The sequence below is a fragment of the Diospyros lotus genome, chromosome 15 (genome assembly GCF_014633365.1).
Source record: "Diospyros lotus cultivar Yz01 chromosome 15, ASM1463336v1, whole genome shotgun sequence".
NCBI classification, from domain to species: Eukaryota; Viridiplantae; Streptophyta; class Magnoliopsida; order Ericales; family Ebenaceae; genus Diospyros; species Diospyros lotus.
The window spans coordinates 21,173,246-21,181,913 of record NC_068352.1 but is presented as its reverse complement, the minus strand read 5'-3'; positions in this window follow the sequence as shown (position 1 = coordinate 21,181,913).

Genomic DNA, 8,668 nt, shown 5'->3' with positions numbered 1-8,668 from the left:
GTCCTTTATAGCAGCTTTTTACCTAGCAAAAAATGAATTCGTATTTCTTGAATAACCTGGAAATAAAAGAAGAAAAAATGGCACTCTTACAATAATTATATTAAAAATACCCCAACATTATATGGTTGAAATATTTATGTAAACATTGCTCATCATATATGATAGGTTTTTCTTTTTCCTTTCTTTTCTAAATCACTATAGTGGTATTTTTTTTATTTTTTACTTTCCAATGAATAAAAAATTATCCTAGCACAAAAATTCCGTTATTGAGAGCCAAAAAAAAATCCATCAGGTGTTATTTCGGCCAATCTTTGTTATTTTGTTAGGGTTGGGGGCTTTTGTGACCCAGTGTAATGTGGATTGTCATCCTTATTGCATGTTTTTGAATTCTTCAGAGTTCTTAATTTGCTCTAGGTTTCATGTTTAGCTAGAGCAGGTCCCTTATTTGGGGATATCTCTGGTTGTATCCATCGTTCTTGACAGTAAGCAAAAAAATAAAAATCAAACATATGATGGCTGCTGGAAGGAGCTCCTTGCATGAACAAAAAAGAATATATTATAGTAGCACCAACTAATGCTCCAAAATTCATCCATGCTTGATAAAAAAATTCCTATATATATATATATATATATCCCCATTAGGCCATTACAAACCAACAGTAATCCTTTTGCCTCAAATTGGTTTCTTAACATTCAATCATTCAACACATTAGAACATCCATGAACATCAATCTAACTGTAACGCCAACTAGACTATTAGCACTCATGCTAAAGCAATTCAATGATAATGAACACACTTTAGAGCAAGTGGACAGGTGAGATTTGCATTGCTTTTTTTATTTTTTTTTCTAGGAACAATATTAAAGCAGAAGTTTGATTGTGATTGATGAGCAATATGGCCATCCAACAACAGCTCCTTTTGTTATGATTTTCACAAAAAGTTAAATCTGTTCATGTAGCTGCATATATAGTCAAATGGATCGAAGTGGGAAGCAAAGAAAAAGAAAGGATTGCATTTAATTAGTACAAATACAATATTATTGATACCCATCATTTTCAAACGCAATATATATATATATATATAATCAAGATATTTTTTCAGCGATTGCTAGCTCTAATGATGGTTGGGCAGTTTCTCAATGCTGCATCATTTGAATTTTAATTCTGTTGTTAAAAAAATCATATTATGTCACAGTGACCTCATTAGGGCAACAAAAACAATATATATGTTTTGTTTGCTATGTTAATTATGAGATTAAATTTACAGTTGAAGTGGAAAGAAAAGCTTATGAATTTGGGATGAGTAACACATCCAATAAACTTTCCTCTCTTTTTCATACAATAAACTTTCCTCGCTTTTTCATACCAACCTGTCAAAGACAAAAAATCAAAAGGAAAACAACCAACCAAGAAGGCATAAAAGGGAATAGTCGTCCTTATGACAATGCTACGTGCAATGGCAGCCCCATCCGACTGTTGGCTATGGGTCATTAATTCCCAACTTGACCATACATGAGAACTTATGTTTTTTTTTTTTTTTTTAATGCAAGCTGAAGAACGACACAGGAACAGAAACCGATAGTCCTAATAAGTGGAATGTACCGAGAATGAAATTCCAGTCAAAGAAAAGAACTAATATCTTTCCAATCATAATATCATCTTTTGAAATTTTTCCACATGAAAATCGTGTGGGTTAAGTCAAGAAAGACATCGGGAGTAAACCTTTGCCTCATTTTTTGCTTGCATGGATTTATATTGTTTTTAAAAATTTATTGATATTATGAGTAACATTAGTTATAATATTAAGGTATAATTGATTATAATTAGTGACAACGACACCCAAGGGGTCCTATATATGTGTATATATAAAGTTGGTCGGTTACTTTGATTGATGGTTTTTCTTTGACTGGTAGATGCATAAACCACTTTAAATCTTTTGTGATGAATGGCTTCAAGTTTTCTTTCTTTGGAGGAAAGTTTGATGGCCAAACATTCTCCATGGGTTTCAGTTGGAATTACTTATTATATAAGCAATGCTGAATTCAAATAACTAGAAAAGACCCATTAGTTCCAGTAGTACTGGACATAATTCTCTATCATCTAGGTAGCTCAATTTAACGGTACTATAAATTAACTTGAATTCAATCATTCAATACATGAGTTGAGGTTTTTTTTTTTTTGTGAATACATAAATTATTAAGTTTCATTCAAATTAATTAATTAATTAATTAGCCATAATAAAAATTGAATTCGACCTAACAAAAAATATTGAATTTTGAGACAAAACATTTTCATTTACTTAACCCTTAAGTTGGTTTAGTGGTAAAGGGTTATAGTAACCTTTTGTTGTTAGAGTTTAAATTTCTTTACGGGCGATGTCATACAAATTTATATTTACTTATTGGTGTATATGATTTATAAACTATTACGCATATTTAATAATTAATTTACCTAATAATCTATTAACACCTAAAACACAATCACTATGGATTTTTATCAACAGCAAAAACCCAAAAAACGAGAAGAAAATCTGAAAAGTTGTGTATGTGCCCAGCTATTAATTAATGACTGAATTAACCGCAACTGGTTTTTAACTGATTAATTAGTGGAGAAGAAGAACAAGGAGATGGGTTTTGAAATCTGATCTGAGCAAATTAAATCTTTTGGAGTTGAATTATAATAATTAAGCAGGAGATCATAGAATATTAGAATAGGCGTTAAAAGTCGACAGACAGGGAGCTGACAAAGGCAGTGAATTTTTGGAAGAGAGAGTCTACTTGCGGGCTGACTTTGGCTGCTGCAAAACCCTTAATCATAATCTAATGATGGTTCTGTTTTTCCAAAGTTGTTTAATATATAATCCTTGGAGTTTTGCTGTTGAACTTTGGTGGCCTTGAGAATATTCTCTCCTTCCCCAGCGCTACTCTCCAAGCCACCCCACCTCCCTTTGCTTCAACTTTCGAGATCTACCCTTACCCTTATGGGATTCCTCTTCTCCATTTCTATATATAATATATGTCCCCCCTTCTCTCTCTAAATCTCTTGTTTTATATATATATACGGTGAAAAACTAGAAGAAAATATCTCTAGAACAATGAAATATTACAATTTTTTAAGTAATAATTTACACTAGACACCTTGCCCTGCGCTGAGGGTTTAATATAAATAGAGAATACCTTTTATTTTTTAAAAATTATATCAATTATCTTTATTATTTAAAAGTTGTAATAGATTATTCCATTGTAACTTAAATTTATGATGCACCAAATACTCATGAAGTTTATAAAATAACATAAGTTTTTAAGTAACTTTTAACACGTGAGAGGTCATTATAATTTACACAATATAAAGGATACCGGACCTAGCTTTATAATTTAGTGAAATTTGAAAATTGTCAAATGTAATTTACCTATTATTTTAATTAATGTATAATTACTGAGTTACGTTGTTGTGTATAATATTTTTACTTAGATATCATTACTTAAAACTGTAAAATCGATCTGGCCTACTCTAATATAAAATTAAGATTTGATTCACTTGGATACATTTGAAATAGAAGGGTCTGGGAAAAGCAAATGGTTGTCACAAGGGCTTGTTTGTTTCTTTGTTGTCTTTTACTTTGAAAATATAAAGGAATGACTACTACTTGTAGTTCTACTTTGATTAATCAGCTAGGTTTGAGGTAAACCCTAGCCTACCTAACAACCTCTAAAAGTGTTTCCTATCTCCAAGGACTAGGGTATATATGTCTCAACTCCCAAATCAACATTCCCAATAACCTATATACATTCAAACTTGATGTGAGATTTGACTGTTCCTTAATTAGCAGACTCATTGATTCCATAATTCCTTGTCATATATTCAAGGATTGGGAATATGGCGTATTCGTCTTATGGCTACAATATTGGTTTAATTAGCACATCCAATCTGTAAGCTGATACACCACGAGGGTACTATTGACATTTTGCAATTGAGTTGGCACAATAATTATATTTGGTCTTATTATATTGGTCATATTAATGTAATAGGTGGAATAGGGGAATGAGGAGCAGCTATTTTTTAACCTTTGCATACAAGTGTCACTTGAAATCAAGATTTATTCTTTTTTAAAAAAAAATTAATAATAATAATTATCAAGACACGGGTTGATTAACGCTTAGCACGTGTTAATATATAGTACATTATTTTGGGATTTTAAAAATTAATTCTGAGGGGCAATTTTGTCATACTAAAAGTTAAAAATGTAATTAGCAGATCGAGCAGCAAGCTTTGAATATGCACATCCCAAAAGTGGTGTAGATTTGGATCTAGGAATCCATTACAGAAGCCCACATGCTTTTGCTTATCAAAAGTTGGAGAATATATGCCTTTTAAGAAACACCATATATATTTATGTTAATTTATTGTTTGTATGCTTGTTTTAATTAATTAGAGGGCCTTCCCCACTTAATCCAGCCTTCGTTACCTGCATTATATGAAGACTTATGAATATGAACCTAGATGTTATCTTTATCGATTATTTTATGACTCTAGTTGGGGGTACTGCCATTGGCAAGTGATAAGATTTTATTACTGCCCTGTCCCTTTATTTCTTTTGGAACCCTTTCTTTATCACATATGTTGACTGTTAGCGGAAGATAAATGCAAAATAGAGGGTTAGCACAAACCAGATTCGATAACCAGATTAAACCCAAAAACAAGAACAAGAAGAATAGTGAGTAAAACTTGTTGTTGAATCGTTCAAGGCTCAAATCTAATATATCCGTTCACCACTTTGATAACTCCGACAAATAGAGACCACAAAGCCACAAAGAAGCTTCCAAATCGATAGCCCAGAAAACTCCCAACACCTCTTGGTCGAAACAGAACGAAGTCTTCTCTCCCCAATCGATCAAAGCCACACAAAATAGGTCACCACAAAGATAGATCGGTCACAAAGACGGTGAGTCAAAGCACAAAGCCAAGAGAGAAACATTTCCCGTAAAAGAGACGTAAGTTTCGAATATGTAGAGGTTGAGATCGGCATCGAAGGATTGCCCCTCGCACAAAAGGAAAGGCGACCGTGAGAATGGAAGGATAAATCAATCCACAAAAGACAATAAGTCTCAATCACAATCGGATGAACATGAAAGGTGGGAGGAAGCAATCAGCCAATGGAAGGAAACACGAGAGGAAGAGGTTTCGATCGCAAAAAAGGCTAGGAGAGACACACAAAGGAGACCAAAATGCCCTTTTATATGAGGGCTTTAGGGCTAAGGACAATAGGTTTCTCTCACTTGAGCAAATGGTGGTTGAGGCTTATTTCTCCTCCAATGTGGGATTGGGGCTTGTGACCCGACTTCTAGAATGAGCTATTTAAAAGTGGTGATGGACACGGGTCTCCAATCCTAGGCCAAAACCTATGAAGAAAAATACTTGCCTAAAACATTGTCACTGTCTTGAGCTTCATTAGAAAATACAAACCCAACAATCTCTACCTTGATTCTTAATGAGGCCAACACACATAAACAACAAGAAACAAGCACATGCAACAAATGCATTCATCCACACAGGAAATAGATTCATAATTATAAACATGCAACAAATGCATAAACATGAGCTAGCTTGTTAGAATAAAAGTGTTATGGCACACACCAAGAGGGGGGTGAATTGGTATATAAAAATATTTTTTTCTTTAAAAATTCTTTTAATAAAAATAAGATGTTGTCTATGAAGACCACGACTTCGTTAAACCTCAAGACCTTGAAATGGCACGATGACGTATCAATCGTATAAAGACAATCTCGTCTTGATAATGGAGAACACAAGATTGAAAAATATGAAATATTTTTCAATGAAAGATTAAATATATTAATCAAGTGAGGAATATAGAGATGCTTGAAAAGATAAATAAACAAAGAACGCAAGCACAAGAGATGAACACAAGAATTTATAATGGTTCAACTTAATCCAAACCTAATCCACTATCTTAGCTCATTACTAAGGATTTTGCAAACAATCTACTAAAACCTCATATCACTTCAAATAGGCCATCTAGCAACGAGTTAGGAAATATACAAACCTCCTACTTATACAAGTAGGCCTTCTAGATACCAAAGCTATGAATAAATTTACAATAATTGAACGAAGCTTTAGAGAGAAAAATATAACAATGAAAGCACAAATACTGTAAGCTCGAATAAAAAGATTCGTAATCTTTAGATTAACTCGTTCCCGTTCATTAGCCTCTCCTTGATCATTCTTGAGTTGTATATATAGACATCCCAAGAGATCTAAGAGAAAACTAGCCATTTGTGACCGTTAGAATTTGAAAAATTAGCCGTTGAAAGTTTTTTGCGAAAAGAGTTAGTCAAAAGATAAAAATGGTTAATCAATAGAATCAGACAAAATACACAAGTTTGGTGGACAGATAAAATAGGTTGGTCAACCAAGTCATAAAAACAACAGGGTACTTAGTCGACCAAGACAAAAATAGGCATGACACTTAGTCAACCAAGACTATTCTTCTGTCAACAGATTTAAAGAGTTAGTCGACCAAGTCATAACATATACACTGTTAGTCAACCAAGCTTATATGTTAGTTGACCAAAACATAAATAAGCACATTGTTGGTCGACAGATCCAATAGGTTAGTCGACCAAGTCAATATATCTATTCTGTTAGTCAACAAAATGAAAGCATGTAGTCGACAGATAAAGCTTGATGATACAAAACATTACAATATATTTACATTTCTTTAGTTTAAGTAAATGTCCTCATTTTCTTTAATTTATATTTTACCTTTCATTTACTTTAATACATAAATATAAATAAGAAAGTACCCCCATTTGAATTCAATAAAAATATCTAAAAAATCAAAATCCATAACAATAAGAAAGTAGAATTTTAGTTTTAGTACAAATTCAGAATTTAACAATTTTACCACTCTCAAAATACATATATTCTATTTCTTAAAAAATTCATTAAAAATCGTTTTAACAATAATGAATGCTAGCTATCAAAATACCGAGAGATAGTTTTTTAAAATGAAAATATTTTCTTATATGTCTTTTTATAATGCACTAATCTTCTAGATTTAAAAAAATTATATTTAAAAGTAAAAACATCCACAAAACAATATTTTTTTTAAAAAAATGTATGGTTAGAATGCGTCTTGTTGTCTAGTTTTTCCTTCTTAATGGCTATAAAGTTTGAGGACCATGCAATGCCTCTTTGCTTTTGTTTTCTGATCCTTTGTTTGTAATGCTTTTATTGAGCCCAAAAAAATATATACATATTTAAAGTTGAGTTAGAGATATTAGGAAATGGATGATGGAGATAATAATGACCTCAATATATATATATGGATGCTGCCTTAATTACTCAACATTATGGTATATTTGCTTTATTAATTAATTAAACGTTTCATTTTATTAATTTTTTAAAATGATTATCTTAATCTCAAAATATTCGAAGTTTTCTCAGATACCATCTTTATGAAAAATATATAGTTTGGGGACACATAATAATATTCAAACTTTCATGCATAAGACAGACATTTTACGTCTTTTATTTACACAATATTGGGCTATTAATGAGGCACGTTATTACATAAAAATAATGAATTGTTACTTGTCATATCAATTTGTGGGCAATTAAATACTATTAATTAGGTCATCAATTAAAAATATATATATTATTAAGGGCAAGACTGTATATCAAGTGGCAGTGGCACCATTATATGTATTGTGCAGTTGTGTTTTTTATTTTATATTTTCTTTCTTCTGTTTTGCTAGTTGGTCTACTCTTACAAGTGTAATTAATTAACCTTTTAAATCCCATATATTTAATCCCATTAGTCTTGTTTTGTAATTATGAGATCAACTATATCGAAGAAGATGAGGATTTTGTGGACACAATATTAATTAGGAAAACATATATAGATGCACTAAACGAGACGAGACAAGACTCGAGAGCATGTGCATACGTGCTTTTGTCACTTACTTAAATGGCAATAATGGATTCACTCTTTGTACTTCTATCTTATTTTTTATAATAAAATTAATAAAAATAAAATTAAAAAATAGTTTAACTAATAGTGTCTTAAGTGCATCATGGCTAATTTAAAAAAGTTTAAAAACTAATTGGATATTTTAAAATTTAGGAAATGTCTAAATCAAATGATCAAAAATTTGGTGATGGTTTGATTATTTTACCTAATTAAAAGAAAGAGTGATTTTTTTTTTTTTTTTTTGCATCACTATAGTTTTGAGTGTGTACTAAGTCAAAATTTATGTGCAGACTTGATGATGTCAACAATCAACCTAACTCTAATTAATAGAATCATTAAAAATCAATATGTTATAAAGTGTCAACTCTCTTTTTCTTATTAGACCATCGATTATCTCTCTTTAAAGTATTAATTTATTATCTATATGAGTATATTATACATGTGACTAATTTAGTACTGATCTTTTAAAAGTGTCGGTCTGAATTTTTTTCAATATGTTTTTAGGGGGTAATTGTGTATACTCTTAAATTCGTCTCAAAAAATAAATAAAAACAAAAGCAATTAGTGCATGTAAACCAAGAACATTAATTGTTTTGCAGTGTAATTAATCTCCAATGCATACATAATGCTTAGGCAAGCAGCTAATGTTTAATGATTGATTGAATGATTGCAGGGTGA